We start from the raw sequence: 13,743 nt of genomic DNA on the forward strand, positions 1-13,743 counted from the left end.
AGGGGAAATGTTTCCTGAACTGGTTTAAAGGCATCACAAAAATTCATTATCTCACTTTTGGGGATAGCTCTAGACACAGTTTCCAATTCCAGCTCTGACATTTGCAAGTAATTTATCCTTGCCATATTGATATCTGAAACCTACTTCTTTTTTCAACTATAAAATGGGCTTACCAATCAATGCCTGCCTTGTGAGACAGCTGTTTGGAACACACTGAGATATAAAGCACTATTCAAAATAAAGCATTTAGCAGATACTTAAAAGTAGAAGTAATTATTGTTATTTGTGATTTTCCTTAATAATAATGGGATTTGTTGCATCTTTCACTTACTAATCTGTGTGTGTGTGTGTGTGTGTGTGTGTGTGTGTGTGTGTGTGTGTGTGTTTGCATGCATATCACATGTGTGAATGAATGTGTTCTCAAAAGCCAGAAGAGATCATTCAAGCCTTTGAAACTGAAGTTACAAGCAATTGTAAGCCATTTGGTGTATGTTCTAGGAACAGGGATCCTCTGGAAAAGCTGAAAGTACTCTCAGATCCTGAGACATCTCTCTAGCCCAATAATTATGGGATTTAGAAAACTAAAGTAGCTGACTCATTACTGCTTATCAGTTAACTCTTTATACCAAATTAATTAGGTACAAAGAGAGCTTATCAGCTCTGTATCTAGCAAAGACATCCTATGCAATCACAACCATTATCATTTCAGTACTGGACTCATAAGCTTGTGGTTTGCTGGCCTAAAGGTCATTGTTTAAAGAGAGCATGATACCACTGATCCACTGTATAGGGATAAAACTGTGTGGCAAAGTGTATTCTAATTATGTGAAAGAAAAAAATATAAGAATACTGTGAAAGGGACATTAAGAATGCTTTTGTTAGCTTCACTGAGTTCCTTATGCCTTAGAATCTACCAAAAATATTTACTTTTAGAGCTGAAGGAACTGGACTTCCAATTAACAGTTAAAACTGCTCTGCTAATTCACAATGGAGTAAAGAAAAGTATATCTAGAGTATAGGTAAATTTTTAGTGTTACCATGACTTAAGGTAAATGGGAAATGGCAACAACCAAGTTGATATTGGAGTTCCCAGTGGCCCATACCATTCAGGAGGGAGTGTATCATCAGGTAAAGAGCCTGAAAAGACTGAAGGGCATATTAATGTGGGGTGGGTTGAGCAAGAAGTAGTTAAACATATCAGCTAAATCATGTATGTTTTAGTGTCAGGAAAGAGAGCTGTTAGTCATATGTACATCTACCTTATTTTATTAAGAATGATCATTGAGCAAAAAAACAAAACAGCTTTTTTTCTTCCTTCTATCCTCTCATGCAACATAGTATATATTTGTTTTATTTTGTAGTGTTTAAATAATATTAACTCTAGAGAACAGTGTTTAAACTGTGAGAAATGAAGGGGTAGAGTAAGTATTGTCCCCCAAATTTGCATCCTATTATCAGGAAAGAGTATGATTTTTTGTTATTCTCAGGGTGCTTGTATAATGAAATAGTGATCGTGCTTTTGTAGAAATGTCATCTTGCTATGGTCTAAACTGTCTTTTAGGAACAATTTGTGGTTTAAGAAACATGCATGTCTCATGTTGGTAAGTTGTGATGGTTTTTATGCTTCACTTATCTGGATCTAGTAGCAAGATATTTGGTCAAAGATTATTTTGTGTGTTTCTGTGAACATGGTTTTCAATGTGTCAATCATTAGTATTATTAATATAATAAAACAGATTGCCATCCATGATGTGGTTGGGCCTCTCATTTACTCTACTGAAGGCCTAAACAGAACACAAGATCAGTTGTTCTGGAAAGACAGAAGCTAGTAGATGATGCTCAGACTTGATCTGTAGCATCACTATCTCCTGGTCTCTATTTTGCAGCAGGCTTATCCTGCAGATTTGAATTTACTCTGTTTTGCATGAACTAATTCCTTAAAATTTCTTTTTCTCTGTCTTTTTCATTTTGGTTTGTCTTCCCATTTCCTTTCATCTCTTCTGCCTCCCTCTTTCTGTCCCTTTCTGTTAAACACACACACACACACATACACACACACACACACACACACACACACACACACACCATCATCCCATTGCTCTGAAAAAATATAATGAGCATATTCACATGACTGACTACACTGACTGACATTGACCCAAACTTATATATCACAAACATTGTGCCTTATAGCATTGATCTTACAGAACTGTTAAAGCACTAATAGAATTTTCCATTTCTAGTGTCATCTTGAGGGTATTGTAATATAGAAAGCCTAAATAATATGCCCACATTGATGGATTAATAATCTCTACAATAACAACTTGAATACTTGCTAGTACTAAATATGATGTATATTCATACAAATTAATATGCAAAATATCTAGATATTGAGTACTTGAAATAAAAATAACACCATAAAATACCCCCAACAAAACTCATACAATGATAAGGACAGTAACTATGAAAATGCTGATGTGTGAAGAGGCACAAATTTCTGAAACCTAGGAATAGCTTCCACACATTTCAAAAAGCACTGAGGTAACATCTCAGCCTGATGGACCTGGTGATCTGTAGCTAATTCCCAGGTAAGTATAGTGTTTGCAATCGCTTCTCTTTGAGCTCAGCACATATTTATCGTAAGAGTGTTAGGCAGGTGCTTATAATATAATGAAGAAGATTAGACAAGGTTACCAAAAAGTAAAATGCCAGGCAGATTATCATGAATGAAGAGAGCTAAAAGAAATATGAGGTGTTATATAAAGGATCTTGGGAATGAAAATGTGTGAGACAGGCTGTGTTGATATGGTATGGCTGTCCAATAATGGTGTCCTATCTCACTATGTACAGAGAGAAAACAGGCATTTAAATGTGGTCCTTGGGTCTGTGATATGGCTCTACAGGTAAAAGTGTAGGCCTGCTAGGCCTGATGACCTGAACTTTGTCTCTTGCACCTATATGGTGGAAGGAGAGAAGCACCTCTTACAAGGTAGCCTCTATACATTTGCAGGTGGCAAGGGTGATCACACATACATTACACAAACAAACAAACAAATAAGTAGCCTATCCTATTAGAACAAATGATTGTTAATAGGCCTAGCATTATCTGCTATTAGCTAAAGTTTAAAAAAAAAAAAACCAAAAAACTACATTTGTTAACATGTCTTGTTGAAAGTTGAAGACTTTCAAAATACACTAGACTTTATAAAACAAAGTCCATTATCAGGAAGACATTATCTTTGAAAAGTGATTTGGCTATGATTTGTCAAGTTCTAAAAGAATGCCGTACTAAGACTTTCCTTAGAAAGCTTTTCACTATACTAACTGCATGTAACACCTTCCTCCATGAAGGTACGAGGAGTGGGAAAGCAATCCATGCTCTACATTTAAACTGATAGAAGGAATACACAGTGAATTTTTGCCTCAGAGGTCAATGATCTACTCTTTTACCAATCTGCTTCTCATTTCTGGTATTTTGCTGACTGTAGTAAGCCATATTGGTTGCTGCACTCTGCAATAAACATATTTAAAGGTCAAACACACATTTAAAGCACCTATGCGTTCATTGGCTTTGATTAGCATGGACAATAGACTTATGAAATTCCTAGCTAACATGTAAAGGGCACTGGCAATGACTCTAGGAATGATATATCCATCTCATGAACTAAACGCTGTGTGACACCTGATAATTTAAATGGGAGTACGCTTTACCTTCCAGGTAATTAGTCACCATCAACGCCGTTTCATTTTCTCTCTGTGATGACATTAAAATTTTCATTAATAATTGTTACAGGATATTTGTTTAACTGTGTAAAGATGTGTCCATGTTTTCCCTCACCTGCCTAAGGTACCTGATTGGTTTAGTAAAGAGCCAATAGCTAGTCAGGAGAGAATAGGTGGGACTTCTGAGCAGAGAGAGAGGAACTTAGGAAGAATCTGAGGCTTGTGGAGAGACACCAAGGAGACATACAGATAGAGATGGACATACAGAATGGAGGAGAGGTAAAAAGCAATATGGCAAAATGTAGATTAATGTAAGCAGGTTAGTTTAAATTACAAGAGCTAGTTGGGAAGAAGCTAAAGTTAAAGGCCAAGCTTTCATAATTGATAGTAAGTTTCTGTGTCATTACTAGGGAGCTGGCAATCTGAAAATAAAGTCTGACTACAAATACTAATATTAATAAAAACCAAGGTACATTTTAGTTATTATTTTCAATTAAATTTCTAACTCGGATAATAAGGTGGTGGGATAGTATTAATTTCAATCAATTAGGGCTGACAGCTTTTTTTTTTTTTTTTTTTTTTTTTTTTTTTTACCAGATAAAGCTGTAACACTTAAGTTTGGATCTAAGAACAACATTAAAAACAAAGTTCCATGTAAACATTTAAAAAATGTAACCTTGGAAAAATATGTGAGGTCTGTCTAGCATGGATATCTGTATTCAAGGCTGAAAGGCAGAAGTAGACAGTGGCCTTGTGTGATCTTCTCTCTCATTTCTCATCACTGCATTTTTTACCTGTTCATGTAGGGTGTTCTTAGGGCCCTTGTTTCCTTGAATGTGGACCAGGATCTCATTTCCTACCAACCTCTTATCCATTCTGCCTTTACTACAAGAGAAGATTCTTTTGTACACATCCCTTCACCCTCTCCCCTTAATAGTGTGCTTTCCTTGTTCTGTCCATCTCACATCTCAGGTCTCCTTTGACCTTGCTATTAGTGTTATCAAATGCAAGGTCATTTGTGATTGCTTTCACTAAGATCACTCATCTCCAACTGTAGATGTAACTTGTGACCAATATATAGTATGGGTTTTAGTTCATAGAATACAAACAAGTAACCCTTTCATCTTTTTCTGTACATGACTTAATGATGTGTGGCAAGTAGGGCCACTCCATCCTAGGTAGATCATATAGCTCCTCTGGACATTTTTTGTTGTTGTTTTTGTTTTTTGAGACAGGGTTTCTCTGTGTAGCTTTGCACCTTTCCTGGAACTCACTTTGGAGACCAGGCTGGCGTCAAACTCACAAAGATCTGCCTGCTTCTGCCTCCTGATTGCTGGGATTAAAGGCATTTGCCAACACTACACAGCTGGACTCTTTTGAGTGTTACAATTTTTTAAAATTTATTTTATTTAAAAGTCTAGGATCAGAGAGATGGCTCAGAAGATAATGGGGCTTGCTACAAAACTAAGTCTGATGGCATGAGTTTGATTCCCTGGGTTCATTTGGTAGAACAAACAAATGGACTCCTGCAAGTTGCCCTCTGACCTACTACACACATGTGATGTGGTGTGTGTGTGTGTGTGTGTGTGTGTGTGTATGTGTATGCATGTGCATTTGTGCATCCACACAAGCACATGCGTATGCACACACATATGTGAGTGTGTAGTTAGAGTATTCCTGCCTGGCCCACAGTCAGGACAAATCTCTCTTACCCGCCAGTCCCACAGTCGCTCAGACCCAACCAAGAAAGCATATAGAAACTTATATTGCTTATAAACTGTATGGCCATGGCAGGCTGCTTGTTATCTACTTCTTCTATCTTAAATTAACCCATTTCTGTTAATCTATACTTTGCCACATGGCATGTGGCTTACCAGTGTCTTTACATGTTGCTTCTCATGGTGGCGGCTGGCAGTGTCTCCCTCCAGCCTTCTACTTCCCAGAATTCTCTTCTCTCTTGTCCCGCCTATACTTCCTACCTGGCCACTGGCCAATCAGAACTTTATTTACACAGAGCAATATCCACAGCATGAGTGCACACACACACACACACACACACACACACACACACACACACACACACACGAGACACAAAACGATGTCTAAGCCAATCTCAATTATGAAGTATGTCTGTTTTTAAGTAAGGTCAGGAGTTTTCCACCATTTTCATGGATATTTTTTGTATGTTTGTTGTAACTTCTGGGTCATTTTCCCCACATAGCAAGGACCAGGCAGAAGAGGAAAGTCAGGACACATGAAGCATTTTCTTAGTATATTCTTCACAATGCCTGACATAGATATCCACCCATACTACTTGCAGCTTCTCTGCACCTGAGAATCAATGGCTAAAGTGATATTCATGCAAGTTCACTGTAGATTTCCTTAAAAAGGTTTTCCCAATGATTGAAAGGAATATTCACTTCTCTCTATTTTAAATAAACATTCTTTTCATTTTGAATTGGACTCAAAACAAATGAAGCAAATATCTAACCATTCATAGTTTGAGTGATTGACATACATGTCTGCTCATGAACTCTGTTGAGTTCAGTGAAAAAGGCATTGAAAATGTTACATTTTTTTCCACACAGTTAGGGTGTGGTGGCCTAAAAGGTAGGCATTCACTCTACATACACTTAGCATCTTCTAAACAGCCCACAGAGCATGAACAACTTCTCTCTTGTGCCCTGCCCACTGCTCTTCACATCCTGTTGTAGGACACTTTGGCCCTCGCTTTCCTCCTTGCCTTTGTTTCTTCCTGCCCTTTCCCCAGCCGCCTTGGTGATCTCTGGTGTCTGGACCTCACCAAAAACTCCAACTCTTGTCTTCACACTCTAAATTCCTAATAAATTCAGCTCACAATTTGATGGTATAATTGCTGACAACCTCCTAAAACACACTGGGAAGGTCAGAAAGACAGGGATGCAGGATAGAGTAAAGTAATGGAGATTACTGGTCAACTTCTGGTGTCTATCTGGGAGCAGTGTCTCTTGAATAAAAATGAAAGTGTAGAAATCTATTTTCACATGGCTCAGGATCATTTTTTGAAGTTCGGCAAAACTTTCATACCAGTGCTGTGATGTATTGTAGATTTAAACTGACCATACAGATAAGATTGTTTGGTTTCTGTAGGATGATGAACATAGAGGTAGCTCAGGAAATATGAAGATAAAATAAGTAAATTAGCCCACAGTGAGACTGTACATTTTAAGTCTAGTTGCCACTGAATTACTGAAGTATTAGACATGTATATATCATTTGATGGTTTCAATAAAGCTCTCAGAAGTATGGTTTCTATTTGAATCCTATAGCTCCTGACTGTGCTCAGTTCAATGCTGTGCCAATAACCTCAGATATAAACCTTGATACAGAGGAACTGGCTAATCCCAGCCACCCAGAAAAAAGTCTTTCAAAACACATCTCTTTAAATGATGCAGAACTTTGGAGTTTTGAATCTAGAATGTCTATGGCACTTTCCTCTCAATTTGTTGATAATAAATCATGGATTATTTTAATGGTGGTAATTATGTTTTGGGTGATCTTATAAATACATATAGCAGATTTATGAAAAGAAGCAAATCACAAGTTATATATATGTATATATATTATATGCATATATGAGTAATATATATATATATTTCTCAATGATTACTTAAATATAATGTAGTATAATTTAATAACATTAATACATTGTGTCTTATTGAACTTAGTCAATTCATATGAAAAGTCTTGTGAGTGTAAAACAAAACATTGAGTAGTGGGGTTTAATGATGGCCTCCATAAGTTACATGCATTCACTAATGCCAACAACCAAAGCTTATGACCATATTTATAGAACACATCTTTGCTTAAACCAAAGTTCTAGAGTTTATTATCAAATGGGCATTAAACCCAAAGACAGAGGGAAGTCTAATACACAGAGACAAAAAAGACATACAGATGGAGAAGAGAAAGGCAGGTAAACCTGGTGTTAGGGAATAGAGAGTACTACAGTCACAAATACTTCCTGATACTGTGGATGGTCTCTCTGTATGCTGGGAATATATGTTGCTCCCATTGGTTAATACATAAAGCTAATTTGGCCTATGGCAAGGCAGGATAGTGGCAGACAGGAAATCCAAGCAGAAACACAGGAGAAAAAGGGTGCAGACGGGGAGACCTTGCAAACTGCCAGGGGAACAAGATGTAATAGAATCCAGGTAAAGCCATGAGACATGTGGTGATACATAGATTGATAGAAATGGGTTAATTTAAGATATAATAGCTAGTTAACATTAAGCCTGAGCCACAGACTAAACAGTTGGTAATTAATATAAACTTTCTTGCGTTTATTTGAGACCTAGCATCTGCAGGACACAGGAAAACGTTCGTCCTCAGCCTGAATCCACACAAAGTGAGCAAAGACAAGAGAGAACATTCCCAAAGGCCTCGGGAGGAAGTAGAGTGTAGGCATCAGCCAGAATATAGAGTTCTGGTTTCCAGAATTCTGAGGACTTCTTTTCTTTCATGTCTTTCTAAATCTAAGAACTTATTATTCATGACAGATGCTCAAGAAAGTTAACACAGCACTTGTTTTGTAGCAACTTGTTGGTTTTGGTTTCTAGATTTTATTAAACTTATGATACTTATTAAAACCTGTTATATTTATGTGTTTCAAAATGAAATAGCAGAGTAACTATAGCTAAGATGAACACACTCAAATATGTACTTTGGGTACCCATGAATTTTTGGTACTTTCTGACAGCCAGCTTGAAGAATAATAGCCTCCATTTCTGCTCACTATAAATTTATGTATAATGTATACTACATACATTTGAGAACATAAGATTTACTTCATTTTCAATTTATTGTCTAGTCATTGAAAAAAAAAACTTTTTAACCTAAAAATTCTAAGTTGAATTTGCCAGATTATCAGGTATTTTCTCTTATGTTTGGCATTATTAAATTTTATTCTTGAGGAGCTAAGGAAAAATTGAGAATCACAATGGTGGCAGACAACATGTTGTCACTTGAAAAACAGTCAACACTCAAAGCAAAAGGCCTGATTATCTAAGTCCTGTTGGCATGGATACTGATTTCTGGAGCAGCTAGCTAGATTCCTTTACTAATACTTATTTTCCTTCCTTTACTGAAAAACCACAACTCCTAAAAATTATAGGGCAGGAAGAAACAGTTATCACATCACACACATTACATTTTGTAAGACGTATACCCAATAATTAAAGTGTCAGCTGGAGAGACAGAGAAATGAAAGTACATTACTAATATAGGGAAGGAATAGACTTTTGTATTTATCTTATATAATCTTTGGGCATTAGAGAAAAAACAGTGAGCAAAGCCTTATGGGAATAAAAGATATCTGCACTAATTCTGGTTAAGCATTTCCTACAGACATTGTTCTATAGGTGTCAGTATTAAAATCATGCTCATAGATTAGGAGTCAATTAAATTACATACCTCACACAAGGTATTTTCTTCCAAGAAAGTAAAACAGTAGCAGATTAGTAGAAATTATGATTTATATAACCAGCCAGACATGCATAGCCTAGATGGCAAGGCATTCATTTGTCAGAAAAGAAAAGAGGAAATCATAAATTCTTGGCTCCCTCTCTATGTTGCTTGCATAGCAGCTCCCACTGAGAAATGACTACCCTTTCATGCACATTGTCTCAGACGAGATCTATGCAATCTCCTACAATTTTCAGGATATTATATGGGTGTTGAATTTTTAGGGCTAATTATTATTTGCAATTAATTTTCAAGCGCTTACAAATAGGGAAGATGGATGGTCAGATGTAAGAATGGTTAGAAGTAATAAGAAAGAAAACATCAATAGTTAGGGGCATGCATGAGGACTTGAAACTGACCTATATTAAAAAAATATCTAGGACTGGGAAAACAGAGCTAAGATGATTGCTGAAGCTTGTTGGTCAGCTAGCTTAGTCTAATAATTGGAAAGTCCTAGGACAGCAAGAGACCCTGCCATAGGAAAAGGCTAATGATATCTGAGGAAAGACATGAATGTTTTCCTCTATTCTAGCCAAACATATAAGCACCTGCATATAAAATGTACATGTACATACACAAGAAAAATCAATAGAGAGATTAAGTTGATGAATATTTAGGTTTACTGAGACGTTTACTTTTATTTTATTTTATTTTTTGCCAAATGTTTGAAGTATTCATAATTTAGTATTATAAAGAGGTTCACTAAAATTATGTGGAATTCCTTTACCTTTAAAGTTGTTGCATCCTGTGAATGTCTAGCCATGTGCTGAAGTGGAACTGACAATTGGAGTTTTAAATTGTTTACTTTCATATTTGTTACACATTCATAACAGATACAAATGTATAGAATGATATTTTATAGGTTATTACTAAAACTGTTTTCAAAAATAATTTTTCTACAAGCAAAATATGAACATTCCCCATCTTCTTTCCACCCCCTTCTCCACAGCACAGTTTTACTACCCATGGTTCATGTGAGCAATGTACTTGCTCCCAACTGATGTTGCAGGCTAGCTTCTGTCATACCTTACCTTAGTACATTTTGCTCCAATGGCCTTAACCTTTTTACTGATTGAAGGTCTTCATTTGTTTCTAATTCAACTGATCAAAATAAATGTTGGTCATCAAGGCCAGATGCTAGAAGAAGTGTTTACATAATGTAAGAGCAATATGACTTTTCAAGTTTGAGTATACAATGTGTATCTCCAGCCTGCACTAGGAAAACTGAGGATGAGTATTGGGTGGCCATGGGTGTTATACTTATGGTAGCTGCAGATATGTCAAGTTGAGTAAATCTGTCTAGTACATCCTGGATCTAAAGGCATTAGAAGCCATTCATAAATCTCTTCACACTAAACTGATAGTTTTGTTTATTTGTAGTGCAGTGGTATATTGCATGTGGAAAACTTAGCATTGGTACTGGGGTGGCTATGGCAATCACACTTATGATGGCTGTAGATATGCCAAACTGAGTGAATCATTACAATCTCTGACATACATAACTAGAAAAATCTAGTAAAATAATGAAATAAAAATCAACCAGGAAATCACCACTAATAGGAAAATTGGCAAAGCCAGTTTTCACAGTACAGATTTCAATTTCAAACTGCAAATTGAAATCCCAAGGAGATAATATGTATCCCCAGCCAATATGATAAAATGAATAGGTTCCCAAAGAGTTCCTAGTTACCAAAGCTGTAACAATTGAACAAAAGATAAAGTATAATTGGATGATAAGGAAAGCATAACATAAACATCTATACACTCTATGAATGAATGCATATAAACATTTGAATAAATACACACATGCCAGACTAGGTACATTTCCCTTGTAAAATTATTCAAATAATTTTTGTGTTTTACCATAGTGAAATGGAGAGAATCCACCCGCCCTGTTCTGCACAGTGGGCTATATGAAGCGATGTCCACATTGAACAACAGGGAAAGAGAAGAAACAGAAGAACTTCATGGGAAGAAACCTGCCAAACACCACTGAGCCAGGTAACCAAGGGTAATGGCAACATCGATAGATGAGCCAAGCAGGCAGAATGCTAACATACATCCTTTTCTGATGTGGCAAAATTGGTACTTTATTTCTGTGATTTGTCTCCCAAGACCACAGTCCACTCCTGGGAACAGACATTAGCCAAGGAGAAGGATAGTCTGTAGTGTATCAGACTTGTGTTCTACCTAAACTATCATAAGACTTAAAATATGAGAAATTATCAAGATGATAACCTAATGATATGTGATGACTAAGTATTGTGTGGTATCCTGTATTACATCCTGGGACAGAAAAGTGAGTGACATTAGTAAAGAACTGGAAAAGTCCAAATAAAGTACAGACTTTAACAAGCATGTATTAATATTTATTCAACAAACTTATCAGATATGTTAATGCTAGTGATAAAAGAAACTGGATGTAGGTACATTTGGAAGTGAATTATTATCTATCGTCCAGTGGTTGATTTATATTTGTGTTTGAAGGAAAGAAAGAAAACAGATTCTTTAAGTAGTTTTAGGAATCACCCACCCTTGCATGATAATTCTTTAGTATTACATACATCTGTACTGTACTCACAAATCTTGGGATCTTGCCTGTGGAAGTAGGATTTTCCATCAATTAAAAGTTTAATATTTTTATGAGATAAAACTTGTAACTATAACAGGAGGAGAAGTTGGCAATAAGGGTGGGTTGCTAGGTGATTCCCAATATTCACTTCAATTGGTTTTAAATTTTTACTGAAGAGGTTGTTTTCATGTGCAGGCCTATTCATTTATTTTGTGTGGTGTCAACTTCATCAAGGGTGTTAATGATCTGTTCCTCTTTTCTGAGGTAACTATACATTACAATTAGTGTTCTTGCCTCTTGCTCACTACTCCAGTGAAGATGTGCAGGTTGGTCTTCACTTACCTGCCATTGTTTAGTGTTGCTGAGTTCTCATTCTAATAAGGTTGATCAAGAAACACATCATCAGCTTGGTAGAGTAATTTTTGACAAGTCCATTATAAGCACAATCCAAAGTCATGCCTTGTAGTGAAACTTTGACTAGAATTTCTGAGAAAGTTCTCCATTTTGATAGGCTTTTAAGCTGAGACAAATATTAATTATGGAACTGATATAGAAGTTATTTTACTATGGCGATGGAAGAACTGGGGGTTGCATCCAATATTTAAAAGGAGAAAAGTGGCAATTTTTAACTGAAAACGTTAGTCATGAATCCAGCTGTATCTGAAACAGCATCATTTTCTTACAACCAGACTCATACAAATATATTATCCTAATGAGAATTTTTTTTTGTCCCACAATTCAGGAAGTTGGTAGTAACATAAATAGAAACTCAGAACTGCATTAAAAACTAGACAAGTTCATTCAACCCAAAACTTCTAAGTGTTTGGTTTTTTGCTTGATAAATGGAATGAATGAAAACTCTCTTTTAAACGTTGCATTAGCTATCTGCTTTCCATCGAGATTTATAGAGCATGTGAAAAAAAATGGCAACTTTTCCTTTCCTATGCATCTTATGCCTTGCAATTATTTAAGTAATGATATGAATCATTCTAGTGTGTATAAAAAAGATGGGTGCCACATGTCTGTGGAGGTTTATTGTTGCTTCTTTCTCCTGTTAAATAAGTATAAAGTAAATTTCCAATGTGCTATGATCTACTTATGTCCCAATGAAAGATGCCTCTCTATCTTTCTGTCTATCTATCTATCTGTCTGTCTATCTGTCTATCTATCTATCTATCTATCTATCTATCTATCTATCTATCTAATCAATAATCTATTATTATCTCTAGCTATGTTTCTATCATTTATCTAATAGTCAGTGCTATTGAGTATTCACTATGGATCAGTTCTGTTTGGTATTTTATTTAAGTTGTCAATTTTGCTTCTTAGGTGTGGATTGGATTTTTGAAATAGGTTTTACATTGAGGCTCAAGCCATGAATCAATACTAACAATATTTATTATTGCCTTCGTGGAAGGTGGAAGCAGTACTGTAGACCAATTGCTAATGAGCCTAGCTTTGCCGAACATTTACCATATTAAGAATGTGAATTGTGGATTTACTGGGCTGTTCTCACTTTCTTTGTTATTTAATTCCATGAGAGTGATGCACTCAAAGAAGTAAGTCTCTCAAGTTAAAATAAACTCCACCCATTGTTCAGTCTGCGAAATGGTGCTTATATTTTATTTCATCATTTTGTGCCTTCTGTCTCAGTGTCTTGGTAACATTTAATAAGCAAACTGAGAGCATTTCCTTGACACCAGCTCACCAAGGGCTTATATCTATGAAATTCCCCATCTCCTTGCTATTTTCAGGACATTTTGCTCCTCTGGAAGGTATTGCCTTTTTTGGCCATGTGCTCTGAAGCAGACACCAAGACCGGATGACTGCCCAAGTTCTGGTTTTGAAGTTATTATCTGGTGCCCTGAGGCACAAGTGACTGTCAGGCCCTGATACAAGCATCTGCATGGGATGCCAGGCTGCAGTAATTGGCTTTTGTGCTTCCT

This window comes from Onychomys torridus, chromosome 3 (assembly GCF_903995425.1).
Source record: "Onychomys torridus chromosome 3, mOncTor1.1, whole genome shotgun sequence".
NCBI classification, from domain to species: domain Eukaryota; kingdom Metazoa; phylum Chordata; class Mammalia; order Rodentia; family Cricetidae; genus Onychomys; species Onychomys torridus.